The following is a 25,645-nucleotide window of genomic DNA, read 5'->3' as shown; positions in this document are numbered from 1 at the left end:
CTTATTAAATTCGATCCTTACCCCGGATAGCTACACCAGGGTCAGTAAAGCTGTAGCAAGCCTGTGTTCCGTCTGTGATGAGTATGAACACAAGTGAGATGGTGTCATGTAACTTCAAAACATCGTTGGAAAAACAACCCGTAATGACCAGGGATTTGCATGACATGAAAATGGAGCTGAGGATTGCTGGGGTATGGGTAGATAAAGTGACAGGTGACACGTTCTATCTTTCTTCTTGTCGATGTTACGGTAGCTTTTATTCTAATTTAAACGCGCAACTGATAACCGGTCGCCTGCTACACTCCTTTCTCTTTTCTTCCTCCCAACGCTCCACCACTCCCTTCGCCCCCCTCTCTCTCTCTCAATCATTGACCCTCCATTATGTTCCTTAACGTCTTTCTTTACACACGAATACACATGCACCATGTACACACACTCAGACGGGCAAACAACCTGCACGAAAATGGCCGATAATCAAACACGCAGAACAACAGAAAGAAAAATTTGAGACTTATTATTTTCATTTGTCTCTCTGTCGCTTTTATAACAGAGATTGTTCCACCATTCAGCTCTCCCCTTTCCCTGTCTCTTCCTCTTTCAGTTCTTTCTCTCCCCTCTTACTCTCCCCTCTTATTCTATGCGTGAGTACATTTGCGTGTGAGTTTGTGCGTGTGTATGAGTCGTTTTATTAACTCCGCTGCAGTTATTGCCAGCGAGTGATCCCGGGTAGACATCTTAGCGGGAGGCCTCCCCACCCGGACAAGCCGATAGACACCCTATTAGAAAATTAATCGAGTGTCACTCTCCCATTCTCGCCCTGTTGAGACCAACGGCAAATACTTCTAGCTTACTGTGTTTTCTCTCTCTCCATGAAATGTAATTGATTTTCTGGCCTTGATCGGCTCTCTCCTCCCTAGAGACGAGGGTAACTCTACTCAGGGTGGGTTATTGCAAGAGACACTAATCACCTCTAACTAAATAACCTGAGCTGCCTAACCTCCAGTATCGCCCATTACAAACCCCTCAGGGAGAGTCAGGGGGTCCTTCTAGTGTACATGTGTGTATGTGTGTACGTGTGTATATATACTTGTGTGTACGTTTGTCAGCTTGCCAGTAGTTGATCACAGCTTGTCAGTAGCTGCTCACAGCTTGCTCAGTTCACTTACAAGCTGTGAGCGAGGCTGACAATCCTCCTGTCCACACCACGGTTCCGGTGGACAGACCAAACAGCCACGAGTCGTTTTTGTTTTTTCTGTTTGTAAAGTCGCTTGCAAAATGTTCCTCAGAAAACCGCAATATCCAGTGAACTTGCGCAGATAGTAAAACCGAGGCAAAGTGTTTTCGCCATGTTCCCAGCACCTCAAATTCGTTTTTCATCTCTGGAAAGATCGTTCAAAAATTAACAGCGCAAGGCATCATGGTTATCATCTTTTGCTGCGCAAGCTGATGGAGAGAAAGTCTGGCGCCATGTCAGGGGCTGTTGGGTGCGCATATTCTCTCCATCACTCACTTCTTGCCACCTCCGGCTTGCCAGGCGCCGTATCTACCTCTCAACCGCCATACATCAAAGACCCGACAGCCGGAACCACTCGGTCGGAGTCACCCTCCCCACCTACTGTTGCCATGCCACCTGGACCTGCGACAACAGTCACGCAATCTGAACTTTGACAGGAAATGTACCCTGTATCCTTTGACCCTCCGCCGTCTTGTATATTTTCGAATGAACAAACCAGAAGATCCTTCTGGGTCTTATTAGCTGTTGGGACTCAAAACAATTGTCAGCCATCTTGAACAAAGCCACAGGTGAACTGACAGTTTTATTTATCGTTTTCACGTATTTATACTGGTGTATGTGTGTGTGTGGTGTACTAATTGTGAGACTTATTATGATTATACTGTACTGAAGTCATTATGCTTCATGTTATTGTACGAACTGTACTCATCGCCTCAATGTTAAGCCTAAGGTCACGTGCTTGAGTCAACAAAAACCTTCGTTCGTTCTCTGAGAGAGAGAGACAGTTCTGTATTTCCGGAAACTAACGCATGGTGTGTCGATGTTATCAGCTCCCAGCGTGTCAGAAGCTGCCAGCATCCATGGACACGGACTGACATGCACACAGTTGTGTGTCGTGGAATACCTGGAAGGAGAAACAAAAAAAAAAAAAAGCACAACGTCAACTGCGCATGTCCCCGCCGAGTAGATGTGGAAATGTCATGGACAGGTGATCGGTAGTCACGCCTCTCGCCTCAGCTCGTGAACTTTCACAACATTCACAAGAAATATTCCAAGACTGATTTTTCCACATTGTTGCTGGTACAGCTGTCAGGGCAACCTTTTGCAGGGTTGTGATAATTTGTGTCTAACTAGGTCACCTTGCGCGTCAACGCAAACAAAAAAAATATATATAATAATAATAACAAAACAAACCCTCCACAAAATAAGATCTTTTCTAGAAGAATAAGAAACAATACCCTTCAGAAAAAAATCCCATAAAATTTTAGTTAAATAATTTTAGTTTCGGGTTTCTTTTTATGACAGAGTTTTCGTGATATCAAACAACATTGATGTTTTTTCTAGGATCTGTAGGATGGGGGAGGACAAAATAGGAAAGAGTTGTTGATGGGCTTATAAGCAGCAGTACCAATCTCTACTCTCGTATCGGCGATGTGGATATAAGGAAAACAGCGAAGAAAAGACAGTGGCAGACGAGTATATCTAGAAACTACAGAAAGTGGTTGTGACAGTAGGTGTTGCAGCACTTGCAGTGCTCACCTGTGACGGATCAGTCCGCAGCGCACCTGGCCTGTAGTATCGCCAGCAACGTCACACAGCCACTTGTGTGAGTGAAATCCTCAACTCGTTAATCAAAGTGAGAATGCATTTTGACATTTCTGCACGTAACACTTCTGTAGTTTATTAATGGTGCCATGGTGGTTTGACAAGTTGGTAAGAGGCTCCATGTCGGTCAGCAACTGCCTGCGGGTCAGGAGAGTTTTGTCGTACCATTGTATCACCAAATGTTCTTGGACAGTGTCACAAGACTGGTACCCGATACCGAAAACAGATGCCAGTTTGATGCTTGTTGCTAATAGTTAACGGTATTTGCTGAACAAACATGCAGTGCTTGCTGCTTCATTTCTCAAGTATCTCTTTGTCGTTTTCTTTTCAAATTTCTCGCTTATATAACTGGCACTTAGAACGGCACTAATAGTACTTTGGACCATGCTAAGTCTTTTTCTAGACTCCTTTTTCGAGTAGGGATCACATGGGAGGTTGGAATAAGGACGAAGAGATGAGGCGGCTCTCACATACGCGAGGGCAAATCATCGTCCGCTGCAGTGCTGACACCCGTTAGTCACCGGGTGGTGGATTGCGTCAGATAGTCATCGTGCTCAAGTTCCCACCCTGCTAAACAAAAAAAAAAAAAAAAGGATGTGTTTCTTAGACATATATGTCACGTGGAGAAATGTGTGCAGGGAATGTAAAACACCTTTGAAGGAACTGATAAAGGACAGGAAACAAAGCAGCTTCGCTTCAGGCTTTTGTAGTTGTTTGTTGATAAGATTTGAACGAGCGTCGCACCCAGGGGCAGGAGGACCAGGCATCTGCCTAGGGCCTCACGCTTTCGACAGTCGTCAAGGTGGTGGTGGTGGTGGTGGTTGTTGTAGTTGCTGCTGCTGCTGCTTGTTTAGTAGGAAAGTGCTTCCATCTTGCAGTGATTTTGCACTAAGCCGTCAGGGGCCCCGCGCTTTTGATGAAAACCGTGGCGATCGTGGCTTGGAGGGCCCCGCGCATGCGCTCTGCCTCTGGCCCCAGTGGAGCTAAGAACAGGCCTGCTCGCACACATATACAATAACCCATACCAACTATTTCTCTCATTTTTTTCTCTCATTTATTAATTTATTTCTACATTCATCATCATTTTCTTCTTTTTCTTCTTCAAGTGAGCTATTAAAGCAAATGAGCATAATGTTGCGGGCAGCGGAGGAGAAGCACATGTGCCGCGTCTATCCCGTAATCTTGCTTGTCCCTCAAAAAATGGACGGTAGTATTGTTATTCACTTACTATACATACATGTTGCTATGAGAAAATCTTCTAGCTTTGCCTAAATCTGCTGTTGCCTTGGCGAGCTGGATGAAATGATTTTGCGGGCTGACCTACAGAGTAACTCTTGGCTTCAGGTCCATAATTACTGTGGAGGTAAGTTTACACACGCCCATAACTGCCTCAGAGGTGTGAGTACGGGCAGCTTTGCTATTGACTGCCTGGAAAAGGTCAAGCACACGAAATAACAACCACGAACAAGTAATCGACATGTGACTTCTTGTTTCTGAGAAATTCCTCAGCACAGGATGGATCAACACGCCGCTGATAACCTGAAAAATTGGAAAATTGCATCGTCAGGAGGGCACGAGACAAAGAAACACGTGAAGCGCACACTCACACCACGAACTTGCATTAATGGACTGCTTCCAGACGTTTTTTTTTTTTTCTTCTTCTTCAGTTAACTACTAGAACGAGGCTGGTGTCTACAAAGCTTCCGGTTTAGTTACATTCACATTTCAAGCTCGCCGAGACTAACAGAGGCTAAGGGTTGTTCTCGGCAGACATCAGTTCACCTATACACGTCCGTGCTCACACAAATCAAAAACTCAGGAAAAGGGAAATTAACTGTCACATGATGTCATCAATGGCCAAGAGATAGCACGTACAGGCAGGTGGAAACAGACCGGCCTGTGTCTCCGTGTCACCATGTCAGATAACAATTGTCGACACCAGGCCACGGACAGGAATTAATTTTTCTCGCTGCTGTGACTCACACTGCAAACCCCCATCCATCCAGGGTACATCAACAGCTCCACAGGTAGAGGTCGGTGTCGGTACACACCGGTTGTGATTTTATATGCAGTCACACCGAGGTGACCATTCCCTCATGCAGCCACACTTCCTCCATTCTGTATGAAAACAATGAAGTCTTTCTCTCTGTGTGTGTGTGGCAAGGGTGGGTGGAGAGTATTTCTGCTCCCCTCCCCTCCGCTCTGTGACTCATCATCATTGTCATAATTACCAGTTGTCATCTGCACAGATGCTTGACTGCTGCATGTCTTACCTCCCTCCCCATCCTACCCTTTATATTTAATATTACGAAGGTGAAGGTGGGTCTGGCAAGGGTTTCGATGGGTGAGCGGAAATGTCTGTTGTGGTCGGGAAACGAGCTTTTGCTGATTCTGGGAGCAACTGGGGGTGGGGAGGGTTTAATACATTGTTGTATATTCTACTGCCTGCTTTTTATTCGTCAATCTGCAAACGTGGGATTTTTTTCGTTTTCGATTTTCATTCGCTGGTTTCAAAGAGATGGCAACGGGTCGAAAGCAAACCTTTTCTGTTCTTCGCATGGAAAACTTCTTCTAGTCAGCAGATTGATGTGTACAGACATTTAAATAACGACTTTCCGGTTCTTTATGCTACTGAAGCTTGGTGTAACTCCAAGCGGTTGCAGCAGGAATTTCTAGTTCTTTTTACATGTTCTCTCTCTCTCTCTTTCTCTCTAGCTCTGCTTTCCTCATTTTCTCACCTCACCCAACCCATCAACCACCACCACCATCACCCTTACAATCCACTTCGTAGTTTAACAAGCGTCGAGAAACCACATACAAAACCTGCTGTTGAGTGTAATGCAAGGGGGTATGTTACTAACCCCGAGATAAAGGCCCGACATTTATCAATCCATGTAGACGCGTGCATTATGACGGCTGCACAATGCGTGTCACGTGACACGGCTTACAGATGGCGGCTCGTGGACTTTAATAACAACAACAGTCCGTTTCCACAACGGTGTGATTACCTCACAGGCTCAATGAAACTGTGTCAGCGACCCCGGCAGTTGCCACAGCTACGTCAGGTGATAGATATATACCTGTCATTGCTTAAGTTAGATGATGTTTGTGTCGAGTATGTGTGTGGCAGATATGTTTGTTTGTTATGGACAAGAGAGGTCTACGTTCCACTGAATAGTAAATGGACGAATAAAAAAATGGATCAGTATTATGCGAATGTTCCGAGATTTAATGGAGAAGTGTAAGACAGCAATTAGACTGCAAGGTACCTTAATCAATACAACTGATAGATTGTCAGGTGATCAGAGCGGCCATTGATGGGCTTTTGTACTTTATAAGTGCCTATGTATGTATGTACATGCTTGTGTGTGTGTGTGAGCGCGCGAGTGTTTCTACATGTGTGTGTGTGTGCGAGTAAGAGTAAGCCTGCATGTACGAATATGTTTCGTGTGTGTGTACTAGATGTGTTCGAGTACAGAGGTATTTTCGCTATCATCCATACTACTGACCGACAAACAGAACGACTGAATGAATCAGTGAATGGCGGTTCTCTAGTGGAGTGTGTCGGGTATGAGGAGAAACAAACAGAAGCTTACATATCGAGAAAAGGAAAACAACGAGCTGCTGATGTACCAGAAGTGGACAACACAGAATCCCACGAGTGAGTAGACGGCATGTAGACTTCTCGTGTCCTGGCCACCTGTGGCTGAGGTGAATCATTCTCAGTGCTTATCTTGACAGACCGGTGTCCGGGAGGAGACGATCTACCAAATGGCAGCTCCTCTTTTATCTGTTGTCAGTCGACGATAGACTGTCCTGTGAACAAAGAAACGGGTGTCTAAACGGACAGAAAATGCTTTATTCATGACTCTGTTTCTTATCGAACTATTTTATTCATACAGCTGTGTGGTGTTGGTTGTAGACTTCCGACACAACCTCCTTCATTCTTCTGGAGAACATAGGTAGTCGTCAAGCCTCCGAGTTTCTCTCGTTTATATATATATAACTGTCTTCAAAAGTACTCTTTGTATATTGGCGTATACTTGTAAACATGATATAATTCTAAACTTAGTTTTCTCTATTTGAGTGGAAAGCAGATGCTATTCAAATCCATCAGTTTCTACAGCACAGTCTGGTAAACATAAACAACACGCAGCTGTCAATTAGTGCTTCGTCAGACCTGCTGTCAATATCGTCCTCGTCAGAACCGTGACAGCGATACGGATGACTGCGACTGTTCAAAGATTCGTGCAGAAAATTACACACTAGATATTTTCAAAACAAGGCAGCCGTGAAAGTGAGTAGAGTTACGAGGAGCGTCTATCATTTTTATTTGTTTTCCAAGCGTTGATTTTTTTTTTCTTGCAAAGTCTCTGGAGGAGAAGGGCGATGATTCATCTCTTCAAGTTTCCATTACCTGAAAGAAAGAAAAACTCTCTCTCTCGCTGGCTGAGGCCTTGACAACGTAGACGTATCCACGTACCATCGTGACGTCAGTGTTGTTGACGCCTCTTTAAAAAAAAATAAATAAAATACGGGAGATGAGATCTGAGACACAACAATCCTCATTTTTTCTTGACAGAGCTTTACCGCTCTTCACCGGCTGTCTCTCCCTTCCTCACCGACAACAAAATTGTTTACATTTCATTCAGCAAAATGCACTCACAACAAATCGGTATGTACTCACAACAAAATGATCTACATTCACAACAACGTGGTGGGCGCTCGTGGTTCTGCTGCATTCTCTCTATTGTCTGTCTATCGTTCATCAGCATGAGACACAACATCGCCTGCAGCGTTACAGCAGGCACAACGTGAGCGTCAAGTACACAAGTAAATAAGCGGAACCGGCTGAGGTAGATAATCACCTGGCTGCTCTTTGTTGCTGACCATGTAGGTGTCGAGAGCACTGCCGAGCAAAACGCCGGGCTGACAGTTGCGCCAGCAGCCGCTGCGGTAAGTGGATCAGCACTGGAGAGTGTGAGACAGGGACAGGTGATGGATGAGGTGGAGAAAGATTAACCAGGTGTGTTCCTGACAAGGCGTGCAGGTGACGCACCGCAATCTCCGTGACGTAAATCTACAGACGTTACGCATCGTGTCCGACAGCCCGGTGACGTATGTCCTCTCGACCAGCTCGTGTCGGGCGACCCAGTGCTTGTCGGGACGGACTAACAGACAACATGTCCTGATATGTGTCTCTCGTCCACCAGAGAAAGCGTGAAGTGAGATCACGGGGCTGCTGCGAGAGTCCGGTTGTTCTCGTGCAAAACTTCTTTTCTCTCGTCCTCATTAAATAAGAAGAAATAAAATATTGACGGCTCCCCTGTTCTTCTTCTATCACTCTCTTGTGCAGTCTGCAAGAGCTCTTGGTGACCCATAAGTTTAATTATTCATGCAATCAGGAACCTGCTAGTGTCCTTGGTGCCATGGTAAAAAAAAGGTCTGTGGGGTTTGTAAACATCTCATCTTCCCTCCACCAAGGCCTCGACCATGACCTGTCGCAGTAGGGTGACAGTGACCCTTCGCTGTATGTTTATGCATATTTGAGTCTTCTTTCTTAAATTTTTGGTGCTCCTGCTTTAAAGAGCGAAACACCAGTCTCTTCAACAGATTATGAAAACTTAGCTTTTTTCTTTTTTTTTTTAAGTTGTGTCCTTGAGGTGAACTGGGTAACTGCTTCACACTCATCCACAGGCCCTGTGTTTTGATGTCTCCCAAGGTTTAATAACAGTCTATAAATATACCACCATGCAGGCTAGGGTGTCCTTTTCTTGTCTTTTTTAATGACATTGGATCATCGGCAGCAGACAGAGAAGCGGCGAGAAGCCAAGAAAGATAGCCTTTAACTTATTTTGTCACGAAGCGAGTGCAAGACATAAATCAGGGAGTGGAGCGATTTTTACTGGTCAGCACCCTGTGGCCGGGCCTGGAGGGTTGGAGATGTAGTGCACACCGACATGTCGCTGGCCCTCCTCTTGCACAGGTACGTGTCTCACGCAAGGGAGGAGGGCACCTGTGAGGAGAGTGAGTGGGGAAGGAGAGGCATTACTTTGGTTTTATTTCTGTAAAACTTGTAATCCTCCCGGTGACGGAGAAAAATGTGTATTCAAAGAGTGGCACTCACGGCCCCTTTCTACATTCTATCTATCTATTCCTCTTCGTGCATCAGGTTGCACATAAGGCCTCAACCAGAGTCCGCCACCGATGCCTTTCTACATTGCAAGGATTATATGTCTCGTGTGAGTGAGTGAGTGAAACTGTCTGATTATTCAGACCAAGAATTATTAATTACTGCGCCTTGCTTTTCAGGCAAGGCCATTGTTTGATTCGTCTTTTGTACACATGCAGAGTTACACTAGTGAGATAACCACTTTTGGGTTTAATTGGGTTAAAAAGTAATATGCTGTATAATGCATGGATGTGCAGAAATAACTGAAAATACTAGTTGTGTTGGAAGAATGATTTTTACGAGGTAGGGGGTGGGAGAGGACAATAAACAATAGCGGCATGCACGAAAAGTAACCTTAAAAGGTAGAGGAACCGAGAGACAGAGACAAATACGAATTCTTTATTTACGAAGGTAACAGAGTAAGCAAAAATTGTGATTTTTTACGTCTAGCCCTTGGTGTATAGAAAAGAAAAAGAAACACTACTTTTCTACAAAACAAAGGCAGTAATCAAAGAAAACGCAGAGTGGTTTGTTCTGTTGGCACACTGACTTGCAAACCTTGAATGTGATTAATATAATTTTAAAGTTTATCTAATTCTAAACGTTACACAATCTTTTGATTGAGATTACGGGGTGAGTCGTTGTTCAAGTTTTGTTTCTTGTTAAGTACATGTGTGTTGTCGAACATGTGTTGTGATGTTACCATCGTGTACGCGCGTTGGTAATGTGCGAGTGCAAACGTCGCTCACTGTAACACACACAAAAAAAAAAAAGCCGAGCATCATTGCATGCCGCTGACAACTCCTACCCCGAGTGTTTCTGATCGCCGGGAAATATATTCGTGCTGCCAAGCTTTGAGTTTTTATAACTGTTGTTTTCATTCTCTCTACAATCTTGATTTATCTAACAAAAGATTTATATTTCACTTCTGGTGATAGACTGTGGCCGGGCTCATCTTTTTTGTACGATATCCAGTATTTTTAGGCTTTGAAAAAAGCAAACGGAGTTTATTAAGAAGATAGTTACAACGGCAACTCGCGCTATAACTTACAGTGTTTGCTGTTTTGAGGCGAGTGTTTATGTTGTAGTTGACTGGAATGTTCGTAACGCGTTTCCCTGCCCACCCACACCCACACCCCTCGTTTTTATTTTTTTCCGCGTGCGTTAGAAAGGTTCATCAAGAGCCCGCGAGCTGACAACGCTACCTACCTTTTTATCGCCAACACCTGCATCGCAACTGTCCTCCACAGCCTCTCCCCTCCTCTTCCCCCAACCATCACACCCCTCACTCCCCATCCCGTATGCTGTGCACGCCTGCCGTGCGTGAGGCTAAGAATAGATCGACCTACTTTTCAAGGTTGCCTAACCCTTCATGGACCGCCTTGGCACACTTCCCCCTCCAACAATTCAACACGACTAGAGTGTCAGGCACGGTGGAAAGATCCCGACCCTCCATAGTGGGATAGCCTGCTCTGTGAGCTACGCCAGGGCATTTCGCTTAGCACCCGGAGAACAGGATAAGCCAACCGCCGGCTGAAGTAGCGAGTATGCTCTAATCAGTATAATGACTCATCAGGAGTTGGCCTCAAGTACACAGTATAGTTTGTTTTTCAGAATTGTTTTCTTGTAAAAAAAAAGAAAGTAACTTGATTAGCGAGAAAACTAAGGGCTGCGCCGCCCGGGAATCGAACCCGGGTCGCAAGAATGGGAATCTTGCATGATACCACTACACCAGCGGCGCTCTTGACGCTGGAGAGCTTTATTAAACTTTATATTATTACATGGGCCTTCTGTGACATAATTAGATTATAATACAATAAGTGTTGTTATCAGTTGTACACAGCGACTTTTCCAATAAGCCTTACCTAGGATTTGCACAACAGTCGCTTTAAAGAGAAGTTATTTATATCGGTGATTGTCATTTTAACTGTTTCTTTTAACCGCGTGTTTATTAAGAATAAATCTAAAAGCTTGAAATTATAGTTCTTAACAAAAATAGTGATAAAGATTTTTTTAAAAAGGGAGGCGTATTAACTGCTCAAACTAGCTTCGCTAGACCCACAAATACAAATGGGAAAAATCTGAAAAATATACGCTTTGGGAACCGAACCTACATCTGAAATAGGAGAAATCTATCATTAGACGATATGTATCGTACTTCAGCGGCACTATTAACTGTTTGTTTCTGCTTTCTTTTTTTTTTTTTTTTTTTTTGTAACGACTTCTGCACTTTATGCTTAGTAACCATAGATATTCATTAGAATAAACAAGTTGAAACATTATAAATAGGCATATCGCGTATATTAAACATTGACATCGCTATTATTAATAAACAGTAGTAACAAATAAAAAATAAACGTAAAAACATAAATATCTGTGCGCCGCCCGGGAATCGAACCCGGGTCGCAAGAATGGGAATCTTGCATGATACCACTACACCAGCGGCGCGGTTGGTACGAATGCTCGTACTAAAATAACTGTATTTTTGAGTGATGATAATCTTTTGGAGCATTGCTTGGTACAGGAAGGGTGCTACCATCAAGTAGCAGATATCAGATATCTGCAAACTCAGCTGACAACCTGGCGTTTGTAGAATGAGGTGTAGCTCTACCTTTCTGTTTCCCTCGCCGTTCTCTTGTCATTTAGTTATGCTTTTCTTTCTGCACCTTTGCCTGATTTATTTGAGAGAGAGAGAGAGGTGAGGAAAGACCGGGAGAGATGAATAAATGTTTAGTTTTAATGACTTGCAAATAAATGATTTTTTAAAAAGCTCCTTTCTGGAGATTGCCTTTTGGTGGTTAACAAAAAATGTAATTGGTTTGAGCCGGCAGAATTGCAGGTTGTATCACAGAGAGAGCGGGGTGCGATCGAACTTCGTCCTCGGTCACTGGGGTACATACACCCCAAAGGCTAACCCCTTGTTTTGCTCCCACCACGTTTTCAGTACGTCGCTGTTTACCTGCTCCTCACGTGACTACAGGTGTCGGTACACCTTAGTACACTTTGCCGAGGACCTACTGTACACGACCCTGTCGCCACAGCTTCTCTCTCTCTCCGGTTTTCCCGTTTTCTCTCTTTTCCAGTCCCCAACTGTTTGAGTTGTAGGGACTATATTTGTTGTCATGTGGTATGCTAGTCCCGTCAGGGGGTGCTAGATGGAAGGAGACATTTTTACATCATATTAATCAGCCTGCCTGCCCTCAAGAGCGCCCTATTCCATTTCAATGATGTAGGATTTTATCTCCAAAGCAAACTTAAATTTATAACCTAAGGCTGTTTTTATCTGCACTGTGAAGAATATTTGAATGTTTTTAATATTTTTTCTTCCCTTACTCCATCTATATTGATGCCGAAATATTAAATTATTTCTCATGAAAATACATATTTTAGATCTTGCATTTTCCGCTACTAAACACTTTTTAATATTAGAAAATACTACATGCATGGAATAATGATGAGTTAAGAAAATTCCACGCATCTTCCCTTAATTTTTACCCAGCATTTAAAAACCAACCTGAGTGGTTTGCGCTACGTCACGATGGTACACCATTCACAACACTGCCAGCCGTCAACACCAATCACAGCGACAGTTGGGGTTATTCAGGCGTCGGCAGTCTGCATTTCTCGTGCTAAAGTAGCAGTTTTTCACAACCACGAGAAATGCAGACTGTCAGGGTCCGAATAATCTGACCTGTCGCTCATTTTCTCTCGTACTCTGATGTTGACTGCAGCCAGTCATGTGAATGGTGCACTAGCGTGACGTAGTAACTGTTAACGGCGCTGTTGATCGCAGCTGCGAATCGTGGCGGTAATTAACGGAGGCTGAGATTTACAGGTTAGGTTTATATCTCCTATATCTACAGATATCCGAAAAAAAAACCCACCGCAAACCGTTTAGTTGCCAAAAGGCACGTACGGAATACTATTATAGACCATTAAGGGAGTTAAGAACATATGTTAATTAGGCTCATCGAACAGTAGGTACTCTGGTCTTCAAACTATTCTTGAGCGTGGCGACATTGAAAAAAGTTTGACTGATTTGAAATTCAAACCGTTCACTCCTTTTGGTCGTCTGCCAGGAAGTGTCAATGCATGGCTGCGAGTGTCTTTCCGCCTCCGCGCCTAAAGCGCTTTGAGGGGAAGTAATCGCAACCGCTTGCGTGACAGCCTCGTGGGTCACCGTGGGTCTCAACAGTTTCCTTGCTTTCTCATTCTGCATCCACTTCCCCCGCCCTTCCCTTGCATTGAAGTAGCAGTGTAGATGTGAAAGTGTCGGTAAACTGTCAGGTGCCAGCATGATGTGACACATCAGTCAACTGTGAGATGTGCTCATGTGTGTCTTGCCGTACAACTGCGAAGAGAAGGAGTGTCAGACTTTGTAATGGTGGGTGGACAAAAATAAAAGGTGGGGGTGAACAAAAATAAAACGGGAAAGAAAAGACACGGACACGAAAGCTGATTAGACGGCTTGACAGTTCACTAGGGGAGATTTAGAATCACCTTTCCTTTATTCTTCTTCACAAAGAATAAAGTTTATTTCTGCATACACTAGCTTGCTGTTAGAGGAGTGGCCTCTGCCCTCAGTTCAGCTAACAAAGGTGTGTTTTATGATTTGTATGACCACACAGGAGTGGTCTTTCTATCTTTTAACATGACACGTCACTCAGGTACACGTTATAATTCGTATTATCAGTACCGTTGTCAAAGTCCTTGTCAGCTTCATCATTACTGTTTATATTATTGTTTTTCGCGAGTTTTCATTTGTTTTGTTGTCCAGTGAATCGTGAACGTAACTCTCTCTCTGTAGGTTGATTGCAGTTGATTAGCAGGGGACAGCTACCCTCGCCGATTGCTATTAGCTGTCCCCCACTATATACTTCATTCATACAATCCACCCGTGTTTATAACAGTTTCAACGTCCCACCTCCACTCTCTTCCGGGCTCCAGTTACCATACCCGAGATGGCCGGGGTGCGGCTACAGGTTCATAGACGGGCCGAGTGCAGGTTTTACGATCACCAACACCACTCGGGAAGACTTTGTTGTCAGGCGACCCTCGAACGTGTCAGTCATCGACAGGGATGTCGAACAAAGAGTTCAGTGTACAGATATCTTGTCCCTTAACTACATCAGCATAGTAGCTGAGAATCTGCATGTGTCGTCAATGACAAAGAAGACCAAACGTGTGTGAGAGAGAGAGAGAGGGGTGGGTGGGAAGAAAAATGGAGTGCTTATGGATTAGTAGGAACTTTTTAAAAAAAAAAAACCTGTTGCACATGTTGTCTGTATTCCACCCCAGTTCATTGTAGAGCCCAGCCATTCGCCGCAACCCTACCCCTACTTCTCCAATAGTCCTATTTGTTCCACCCGTCTGCTCGACCCGAAAAGGCAGTAAAACATACACAGTACCCGGACGATGTCAAGCTGGCCCCTTCCTCCCCACTTGCCCGCTAATGGACTCCCTCCCTCTGCTATCTACGTCGTCCAGTCGCGTGTTGGACAGCCAGACAGCCAGACAGCCCGAACAGCAGTCTACAAGTTGAATGAATCAAACGACCTTTTGTTGTTGTTAATATGCTGGGAGCAGAGGAACAGTTGGGACCCTGCTGTGCGGAACCTACCCGACACCCGATGAGCGAACGCCTGTGCGAGAAGACAAGCGAGGGCTGTTTTATCGCGGCTCACCAGACCACAAGGGGCCGCAAGTCCTCCGTTCGCCCGTAAAACATTTAGTCAAACAGTCCAGGTAATATGGAGCAGCGCTTTGTATCCAGCTTTAACTTTGTCAGGTTTAATATATGCGCATGCGTACTTCACATGAAACCCGCGTAAATCTTCCTTTTATGAAAATATCTTCCCAGACAAGAATATCCCTCTGGGCGGCGACTGTTGCATGCTGGTCTCGCGGTCTCTGGTGGTGCTGTGGTCTGTGCACTATCACCTGGCGACACGCGTGGGTGTCAAAAGTAACATTTGTACACCTGGCTGCCCTGATGCTACTCTGCGATGAATGCCAGAGTAAGCAATACAGAGTCATGCCGAAAGCTCTCGAAAGGAATCGGGGCCCAAGATTTTACCCGTGAACACGACCGGAAAGGCTGTACACCCCTCCTCCAACAGGCACCTGCCAAACGGACTGCACGCCTGATGATTTTTCCACATCGTTGCTGGACGACGTGGCCCGTAACTGTTGCGGCTTTTTAGGTTCACCGAGTCAAAGCAGATGCCACCATGCCACCATTCCACCATCTGTTGGTGCACTCGCACCAGATCACTGACACGCAGTCAAAGGCATCAGCAACATCCTCCAAACGATGAAACTGGCGGTGTATATACGTCACTAGCGATGACCTCCACACACAGGCCATTGCAGTCTTCCATGTCTGCACTGGTTGTTAAAGTTTAGGACCAGTTCTGTTTGTGATTTGTGGATCACGCAATACCTAGCTTGGTTGGTGATCTTAGACTTATCAGGATAGAACACTACTTACATAGTGGCTGACAAACTGAGTTATTCCAGTTAATGGTTATATCGTCCGCAATGTGCTACCGTCTTCATCTTTCCGGTCTAAACCTTGTTAAGGCAATCAAAAGCTCAATCTTAATAAAACAAAATAAATAACGAAGTTTTCGGGTTTTTTTTAAAGTTTGTCAAAAGTTATAGCTAACACACGGAAGATGACTGTTCCCACACATATGAATGATGCTGCCCTTCCTTTCTTTTTACTTAAGTGCGAAGAGAACAGAAGAAAATGGCAACGAAAAGCGTCACTAGTGTGTGTACTGTCTGTCCACGAGCTCTTTCGGGGCCTTCATTGTAGTTATTTTTCATATGTAATATCTGCGTTTCCGTATTACTTTAAAATACTTTGTTAAATACTAGACAACCATGTTGTCATCATTTTTGCACGCTCCAGGACTGGTACTCGAGACATCATTTGATAACAAAACACTGCAGCCTCCTCGTACGATTCGAGCATGGGCGAGTAATATAAAATCTTAATCTGCGAGCTGTTTCAGACATGATTGCCGACTGTTTTTGCAACCCGAAATTTGTGGGGGGACTATTCATAACCTCAATATCGATTATTGAAGCCCAACACTGTTATTGCTTATCGTTACCTTTAATATTCTTCTGTTCTTTCATCGCGCGCGCTCAGCCGATCAGCTGAAAGGATCGACTAGCTGATGAAAGGTTCTCATAACACCATGTGGTCAACTTTTTTGCCACCCTGAACCAGGTTCACGATCTTTTCAAACTAGGGTTCAAAGTGAGGGTTTCCTACTTTAAGAATAACACTAAGATCTTCAATGATCTCATATCCTTTAGAACCACCTCGTGACCCGGAAGGATCGCTCAGCTCAATCAAAGGCCACTTAACTGTACACATCACGTGATCCCAGACTGAACCGCACCAGTTTGACAGGTGACGGAAGGTGTGGAGTTTGATCTTATCGTGTTCAGACATCATGACCGCTGATAAACTGACAAGCGAAACACCCCGCCGCGGCCATCCTCCACTCGGCGTCGTCAGCACCCAGGCGTCACGCAATCTCGCCTCGCACCGTGTGTCGAGTCCTTTATCTCGCCGCGCGTGTTTGTGCCGTGTGCACGCTGACCTGCACCGCCTCGCGTGCCACAGGTGATCACACTACCTGACACTACCTGCCATCAAATGCTGGGTCTTGCACTGGCGGAGTTGTTTAGTACGTTGTTCAGCATCACACCTTGCATGACATCGACCTTCACTTCACGTGTCGCTGGCAACGGTCTGGTGACGACTGTTTCCTCTAGTCAGTTATCGATGGAGTCCTAGTCCTAAACCTTTGCAGCATCAAGAAAAACTGTTCCGGCTACAATTATTTGAAGGAAGTTATTAGTCTAGGGACGCTTTGATCCGTAGTTGTCGAAAGTAGGGCGGAGATCACACAGAAGGTAAAATGTAGTCATCACCATTATCCAATTCTACATCACTTTAGGGAGGCTCAGCACTAAGTTTAACCGATACCAAAAGTAAAAAAAAATGTAAAATATCCTTGTCACCAGGTTCATTAAAGGTTGGGACAAGCACATTAACAGTAATCAACTCCGCGCTCCACTGCCCTCTGTTCTGTCTGCTCACCTCCACTCCATTGTGTTCATAGGATCGCTCCTCTGTTCAACAGCCTCCTTTGTGAAACTCTACCTGTTGATTATGGTGTCAAGATGGCGTCGCTAACCCTGGGGTAATCGTAGCATGCAATTATCTTACGTCAGCAATAAAGTTTGTGAGTCAGAGACAACAGGTGACGGGTACTGTGTGTTGACCTAATCATTGTAAATAACATTCTTCAAGCGGATTTTTTTTATTGTTCTTGTTTGGTTGTTTAGTTTTGTTATTTAGCCATGAGTCCTGAATTGTGAAAGGGTTAAGTAATTAGTATACAGTACTGACTTTCTTGCGTTTCTGTTCGTGACTCTGAGTTCAGGAATGAATGGGTCGATGATAAACGCGCACAAACACTTCAACGAGAAGGTTTCGTGTTCAGGGGGGATCGTCTCCGCTAGTACCCGTCACGCTACTGTTGTAACCACAAACACCCCAGCACACTATCATACATTGTATACGACCACTTCGTGAGAAACGCCTGAAAACATGTTCTCCGTGCATATATAACCTTCATTTGTAGCTATAGAAACACGGAGCAGTTTCTTTCTCGGGTATCTGATTGCTTCAAGAAATACTACAATTAGAGTTAGCAGTGGGAGGACCACAAAGAAGAAATAAATGTGATGGAGAGAGCAAACTAAACTATGGGCGGGTAATCCTTTACATACTTACGTAAGCGGAGAATGAGATACCCACAAACCTCAACTCTTCCTACCCTCCGCTTTCATGTGTGGAAACATGATTGACCAGTCATCTCAACATTTTCAGAATTTATTTGCAGCTTCACAAGGCCTTTGGGTTATCATTGCAAAGGAAACATGTGTCTGTCATAGAAGACAACAAAGAAGTTACATTTTTCTTGTTTGCAGTAGTTCCCACAACTGTCAGAAGTACGTCACGTGACATCCAGACCAGTGGATGTCTTACAGGTGACGGAAGGAATGTAACTGGTAACCACGAACACATCAGACAGAGACGCAGAGAGCGGTTCCACGTTCCTTTGCAAGCTGAGACATCTGCTGCGCAGCTGCTGTGAGCGGTCCGAGGGTCAGACCTACGACACGTCGTCTTTCTTTCACAGAGGTAACGGTGTCAAGCACTGGACACACGAAGGAAATGGTCTGGAAAGATCGGGAATTCCTTGGCGATGTTCCCGCGCTGATGATGACAGCATTACAAGAACTCGAGACTAGATTATCTTGTACTCAGACAGTGCGAGAAGACAACACCAAACAGGTGGCTCCTGTGGTTGTGTCTCGGGTAATTTTTGGGTTCAGTTCAGTTCGGATGTTTGAAAGTTGCTTGGCCGCCACTGCTTTGCTGCATTTCATTGTTCTGGTAATCCACCGACAAGCGTTACGCAGAGAAGTAGAGGGAAGAGCACATCGTGGCATCAAGAGACACGACACTTGCGATAAAATCCTCCTTCCGGGGCAGTAGTTATGAAGAGAGAATAAGAAGATTCTCCAGGGCAAAATGGGGAACGCAAGGAAAAGCGTCTTGCATCCGGTTATAAAGTGATGTCTAGACCCCGAGGGCACTACTTCCTGCAACTTTATTTCTGTGCACCCTTTGTCACCGCGACTCCATGGGTTAAAACAATTTATGTGTGAACAACGCTTTATAATTTTGGAAACCAATCGCTTGTACATAAATTTCCCATGGTACCTAAGGGCAAAGACTTACCCTCGCTTCATAACTCCAGTATCTACTGCCACACATAGTGTGTCAGTAAGATGAATGTCCACTCGTCTACCTGTATCGTTGTTGTCTGCAAGTATCAAAGTCAAGGTCGGGGTGTAAAGGTAACAAGGGCAGGGAAGGTGTGTAGTGATGGGGAGGAGCTGTAAAACAGATAATAGACAGAAGTTCGAGATAAGCGAACAGGAGATAAAGCAGGTTAATGGCATACCAGGCTAGGCGCTGGAAATCCATTCAAAGGTGAGATAACGGGTAGGGGACGGAGGCTGAAGGGTCGGGTGAGGAGGTGGGGGGCGGCAAGGCCTGAGGAGGGAGTTAACAGCAATAATTTACAGTCTCGGTCTAGTCACACGCTAGCTTTCCGCGAAAAGCATGGGCGGCAAGCAGCATGGTGGAGTTGGTAAATCACGGGATCACTGCGTCAGCGCCACGGAGGAAGTCATGTTAATCGTCTGTAGACCCCAGTAGGATGGTTCACGCTACCAGCACGGGGCAGACGGTTAATACAGTTGGCTGATTGACACTTCATAGAGACCTTGGTCACCCGGCTGTCTGTCAGCTCCCTATTTATGAGCCACCCCGTCTGATAGCTGCCCCTTTCAGTTCCGACCCCGCAGTACGTTGGGTGGGGACAACATGGATGGCAAGGGGGATAAGGATTGGGGAGGTAGAGGACAGACGTTAGAAAGAGTATATGAAAAATGATGGTTGGGTGAAAATCTGCGGACCGGCAACAAGCACCTCATCAACTCAAAGAACGGTCAGGGGTCAGAGTGACACGAGGCAACCGAGTGTTTAAAGACTTCTCACTGATGATGATGTAGTTTTGTAGCGCGCTAGTATCCGCATCACAAGATGCGCTCAATGCGCGGTGATCCCATTGCAGGTCAAATGAAAACTTCAAAAAAGTTTAAACAAGTGAGTTTTTTTTCTTGAATATGCAATGTCATAGTGGGTATAATACCTGCATCAAAGTAAGTGAGACATCGATCAAAGTGTACATATTACATCCATCAAAATGTGTTTAGTACATTGAAGTGTATATATTATGTGCATAGAGTGTGTATTACATCAAAGTGTACATAGTACCTGCACCTGTGTATAGTATTTGTACATAGTATAAAGTGTGTATAGCACGTGAATCACAGTATCAAGTGTGTACAGTACGTGAATCACAGTATCAAGTGTGTACAATACGTGAAACACAGTATCAAGTGTGTACAGTACGTGAATCACAGTATCAAGTGTGTATAGTACGTGAATCACAGTATCAAGTGTGTATAGTACGTGAATCACAGTATCAAGTGTGCATAGTACGTGAATCACAGTATCGAAGTGTGTATAGTACGTGAATCACAGTATCAAGTGTGTATAGTACGTGAATCACAGTATCAGGAGCAAGTCGGTCAAAGTCTAAACAAGAATCCGCTCAGCTGAAAAGGCAACAGATGTATCTATCTGTAACCTCGACTGCATACAACAAAGCTACTGACAATACTGGCTAGAAGTAGCCGGTTGAGGGAGGTGCATGGTGAGTGGGTGGAGTGGGGGGAATGGCGCAAATTGTTTAGGAAGGACATCGTATATTCAGAATGCATCCCTCCCTAAACAGCAGGCGTCTGCAGCGTCACCATGGTGTTTGCACCGCAGCCGGCAGGATCAAAGCGTGAAGCAGACCGTGGCGGGGGAGACGCCATTAACGTCAGCCTTCCTCCCGACATGTCACGGAAGCACTTGGACGTTGTCGGAGGCCATGGGACCGCCAATCGCTGGTAAATAAAGTACACTTATATAGCGCCATATTCCGGTCCTATGGGCAATCCCATGATGCTTAACAAAGAACACACAAGCACACACACACACTGACATATCATATCCAAGCCTTTGTCTATAGAATGCCAAATGGTATCTGAAAGCCACAGGTGATACAAAGGTGATATTGGTGTCCTCGGTGGTGTCACATGGCTTATACTCTTAAACGGCAAACAGCAAATATCTCTCTCAACATTTCATCGTATTCTTTACTTACAAACACGCGCGGTTATTTAGGGAAGAAAGACCGTTAACAGGCTGTGAGTCTTGGCGAGGATAAACAGGTACATGGGGGTATGGATAGCTTGCTCTCACACAGCAACAGACAGCATATTTTAAGCCTGATGTTACAGTTTCATGTGCTATAAGACTGGAGAGCATGGCTGATTACACAGCCAGTGATTGTCGGTAGTTTGTTTGGTGTTTTTTTTTTCTGCCCGCCTCGTGACGGCGCGTGACGATTTGACGAGGTGTCAGACGACCACGTTAAGCTGCCAGGCCCCACGTGAGTAGCAACAGGCACAGGGAACTCTCAAATCCAGACAGGCCCTTTATCGATAGCTCCTCCCTCACCCCTCCTTCTAGTCCCCATCCACATCCACCATGGTACCCCCCGAGCAAGTACCCCTGCCACTGAAGTGTTCATTCATGCTAGCCCTGGTTTAGAGCGTTAATCGAATTCTGGCGACTGGAGCTCTATCCACGCAGAAGGAGTTGATCGCGTTTTCTGGCTTTGATGTCTGATCGAAGTGTTTCAAGCTCACAAACCTTTTGCACGGTTGCTGGAGTACACAAGCAGCGAGTTGGGGAAACAGCCACAATGCCTTCCCCCCAACCCATGTACACCCCGCCCAGCTATCTTCACGCGTGGCTAGGTATGCATGCCGATAGAAATAACACCACCATCATCCGACTCGAAAAATAGCCACTGTTATTATTAAATGATCTGTTGGCACCTGGCCATGCAGGGGAAAAATAGCCACTATTATTATTATTAAATGATCTGTTGGCACCTGGCCATGCAGGGGGGTAGACATTAGCAGAATTCAGAGAACAAGGAGTGTGCAGATAAACTGAATACATTCTACTGTCGTTTTGACCGCCACAGTTTCACGGAATAAAAACACAAGGAAGATTTTAATAATAAGAGGATAGTAGAGCAGATGTTTTATTGAGATAACAGACAAGCAGGTGCGCCGAGAGCTTCACAAGGTGCACACTCAGAGGCAGCCGGTCCTAACATATCTGAGCCCTCAACATGTCCTCACCAACTAGCCGAACTTGTAAGTAATGAGGTAAAGCTTTATGTGTTAGTATATGTGGACAATTTTTTTAAGACTTTACTTCTCCACTTCCAAATCTCTTTTCTACCTCTTGTCTCTTGTACTGATTTATAAATGAAAGGGGTGTTTGCTCACCACCACAGTCACAGCCTTTACTATATCTTCAATAATCCGACATCGATAACAAGATACAACAATCAAAGAACTTGGATTTACTTCCCATATTTCAACGATATGTTTTTGGTTCATGGTTTAATCGCCTCGAAAGTCCCTATGTTTGGTTGGTTGAAGGCGTTTGTAGTCTTAAAATCCTCTTATTATTCTAGTTGTATACTTTCAACAGCGAAATGAGAACTAAACTACTGTAACTAGTGGGGTAGGAGGATGCTCGTCATTGGGATGGCGGCGGTGGGACACCATGCTGACAGTGAACGACGTTCACATTCTTGCCTCCTCAGTATCGTTTCCTGAAGGGACAGCTGCTTCCCTTGCCACCCTGCACCACTGGGAACTATATAATGACTGATTCTACACTAGACATACTGAGGGGAAAGGACCTCAGCCAGTCAACCTGATCTAGTCACGCTGACTGAGCAAAGCCGTGTGGACAAAAGGTACAGTTCTCAGTTGACTTTAGAAACACACTCGTCGACCTTACGACAAGTGTCATCAGCACACCTGAATAATACGCAGGTACAGTGATAGTGTGACTAAGATTTCCCACATCTCTATAGTCACTAACATAATCCACCTTAGAGGTGCCTCACATTGCAGGCGGTAAGTTTGGTCGTTAACGCTATCAGATTTCGAACCTCTGTTGTCACAGTCATCGCTCTAGTCGTCTCTTCCTCTCTCTGAATTTGTCTTGGTGTTTCAATTTTATGAAAAGATGTTTCATTCGAAACAAATTCGATCAGCGAACCTGCAACAAAGGCCGGCTACTTGTTAAAAGTATTGTTATTTTCCTCTTACCCCATCCAACCCAAAAAATCTTTCAGGGAATAGTTAAACATTTTAATTAAATAAAAAAAAATGGGTGAACATGTTTACACGGACCTGTACGGTGACCCTTGACCATACTAGCAAAGTGTTGATTTCGTGCTGAGCTCTCTCTATTCCACTCCATCCAGCCCTTTCATCATGCTTTTCTGTCAGTGTTCGTCAGCCTTAACCTACATCGCAATGACACTGTCGTTGATAAGGTTTTTATTTTTTGCTCGGCGAGTTGAGCTTGAAGCACACCTGACCACGGCTATACAGCCCCGAGCTCTGCGCACGTTCGGTAAGAAGCAGGCAACATCGATCAGCCACTGCCGCTGCAGCGCCGCCGACCTGCTGCGACGCCAGGCTACGTCGTGACCTGTGTGTGTGTGCGCGCGTGCGTACTTGCATATAGAATAGCAGGCGTCTATGGACACAGATACCACGCACAAACACACACTCACAAACTTTTGGGCTGTTAATAAATCCACGTACAGGGAGCAGATCACATTACCACTTGATGAAAGGAAACAACTTTACAAATTCAACAAAACGACCCACAGCAGAAATATTCAGGCACAGCTGCTACACACTCCCATGCATGCTCATGTAGGTGTTCACATAACTCTAGCGAGAGGAATCATAGACAGCAAAGTGTTTCGAAAGGCATCATATGTCAACAAGTTAGTCATTTAAAAATAAGTGTTTAGCGCAGTATCATCGTCAGCAACAACAGCAACAATAACTACATAGTGAAGGGCTCTGCGACTATAACAATGACACCTGTGTACGTCGCACCCACTTCAAGTGACGAGAACTTAAAACGAAGTGCGTGGGCAGACGCTAGCACAACGGGACACAATTAAAGTACCCCTCTCTTTATTTTTTTTTAAAAATAACTGAGCGCACCCCGCTATGCTGCCTACCCCAACTAGACAGGATCCATTCATAAAATACGCGTGCTCGCGCTGTAGGCGGGGTCTATTATGTTGACAGACATGTAGGAGTATAAAACGAAGCGATCGTAACCGTATTATGAATCGTTTTTTTTAATAGTTTTTAATGAACTACATATAGGAAAGGGCAGCATCTAATGCAACGAACTTCCATGAAATTCTAAAAGCCTTGGAGACAAGATGTAGAGATGTTAGTTGGTAGAATATAGTTCGTCTGGCGGAGTAAGATAAAGGTCACACAGGAGGCCAATCGCTGAGAGGGGTCAACTTGCGCTCCGCAGCATTGTATGCCAATGGCTGACACAAGGCAGGGAGCGAAAGTTCCGTTGCTAGAATCATGTGAAAATATACACATCAACATCAATTTCATTTGGATTATGCACTGACCACAGTAAGTATATTATAGAAACCTACTTGTGTTTATCGAAACAAAGCAACTGTGAAGCTGCCGCTTTTATTAAGCAAGGGCTTGATGTCATGCCTCGTCTACCTCAGTGAATGTAACTTGAGCGAGCACCTAGGGTGGCGGTCTAACTCTCCCCGTCGCTGGCTGTCACAGTATACATGTTGATTGAAATACGAGCGACTGATTGAAGACCGTCATACATCCGCAGTAACTGATTAACGAATGACATTTTACCTAGTTTGTTATTGTTGTTGTGAAATTGGAAGCACGTTTTCTCACCTGCCCGTAAACACGAGTCGGAGGTCAGCCTGATTGAGCGCGGTTAGCAAACAGCTGACTGAGGCGATTCGCAGGAGACACAAGTTGCCTAAGCTATATCTCTTTGACTCAAGTGTTCACTGACAATGACAGAAAAACAGCTTAATGGTCAATATCTTTACTCTTATTGAAAGTTTAAAGTGGAACCCAGAGTACAGCCATCTACTCATCCAAAGTTTATATTACATGCCTTTTCCCGTTATTGTAGCTGATACAAGTATCAGGTCTCTTGATCGTCTAGCTTTGTTAATTATTTTTTCTGCACTTTATTTCTTTGCTATGTCCTGTTGATCTAGTTTGAGTTTTCAAAAGCATGGTTCTGAATTCTGCCCAGATTTTTTCTTGTCTTCTGTGCATCATTTTCATCATTAAGCAGAACAATGCATATATATATATGTAATGCATAGCAAACCGTCTACATCCTACTTATGTAGGATACTTTTTCTTCACGTGGACATCAATTTTTGATATAAAATAAATTGGTAGAAGGGATTTAAAATGACTAAAAGGAGGTTGTGAATAGTCTGGGGGATTGGGAGGCAGTGTTGCATGACACATGGAACACTTTCAGAGTGGAGAAGAAAGGAACCTGTCAACGCTTATGTGCAGCTGCTGGTAGGGGAGTGGTGGTGATGGTTTGAAATGTGCCCTATGTAGGTGGGGATATCATCATGTCAACACTTATGTACAGTTGCTGGTGGGGAAGAGGGGTGGTGGTTTGAAATGTGTCCGTAGGTAGTGACATCATCATCTCTCCACCCAGCAAACAACAGTTGACAGGAGGACTGACAGTGCATGTGTCTTATGTCCAGAGTAATTATTAAATTGTGTTTTTTTATGTTGCAAAGTTGTTTTGGATTATGCTTGCTCCACCTAGTGGTAAGTGTTGCAACAAGTAACCTTCGTTCAAAGCACCAACTCAAGAGCACTCTGCAGTGGTTAACACTTGGAGTTGACAGCACAAAGCTCTGCAACTGATGAGAATCAGTAATGTGTGCAGGCTCTCTGCACGTGAATCATGTATCTTA

At 44.6% G+C, this 25,645-nt stretch overlaps 1 protein-coding gene and 2 non-coding genes across 3 annotated transcripts in view; 1 reads left to right on the top strand and 2 right to left on the bottom strand.

Annotated features, from left to right (window-relative positions):
• Window positions 1–10,681: 10,681 nt before the first annotated feature.
• Trnag-ccc lies at window positions 10,682–10,752 on the bottom strand. The gene has a single exon. It is a non-coding gene; the product is annotated as a tRNA-Gly (tRNA).
• Window positions 10,753–11,388: 636 nt separating this feature from the next.
• Window positions 11,389–11,459, bottom strand: Trnag-ccc. Its single transcript has one exon. It is a non-coding gene; the product is annotated as a tRNA-Gly (tRNA).
• A 12,676-nt stretch (window positions 11,460–24,135) lies between these two features.
• LOC112558627 (protocadherin Fat 1-like) overlaps window positions 24,136–25,645 on the top strand; it is a 79,776-nt gene continuing 78,266 nt past the window's right edge. Inside the window, 1 exon segment of the mRNA XM_025229193.1 lies at window positions 24,136–24,284. The gene's annotated coding sequence lies outside the window, so the exon portion shown is untranslated.

Source organism: Pomacea canaliculata, linkage group LG3 (assembly GCF_003073045.1).
Source record: "Pomacea canaliculata isolate SZHN2017 linkage group LG3, ASM307304v1, whole genome shotgun sequence".
NCBI lineage: Eukaryota > Metazoa > Mollusca > Gastropoda > Architaenioglossa > Ampullariidae > Pomacea > Pomacea canaliculata.
Note: the sequence above shows the minus strand (reverse complement) of the source record. Positions and strands in the feature narration are given on the sequence as shown.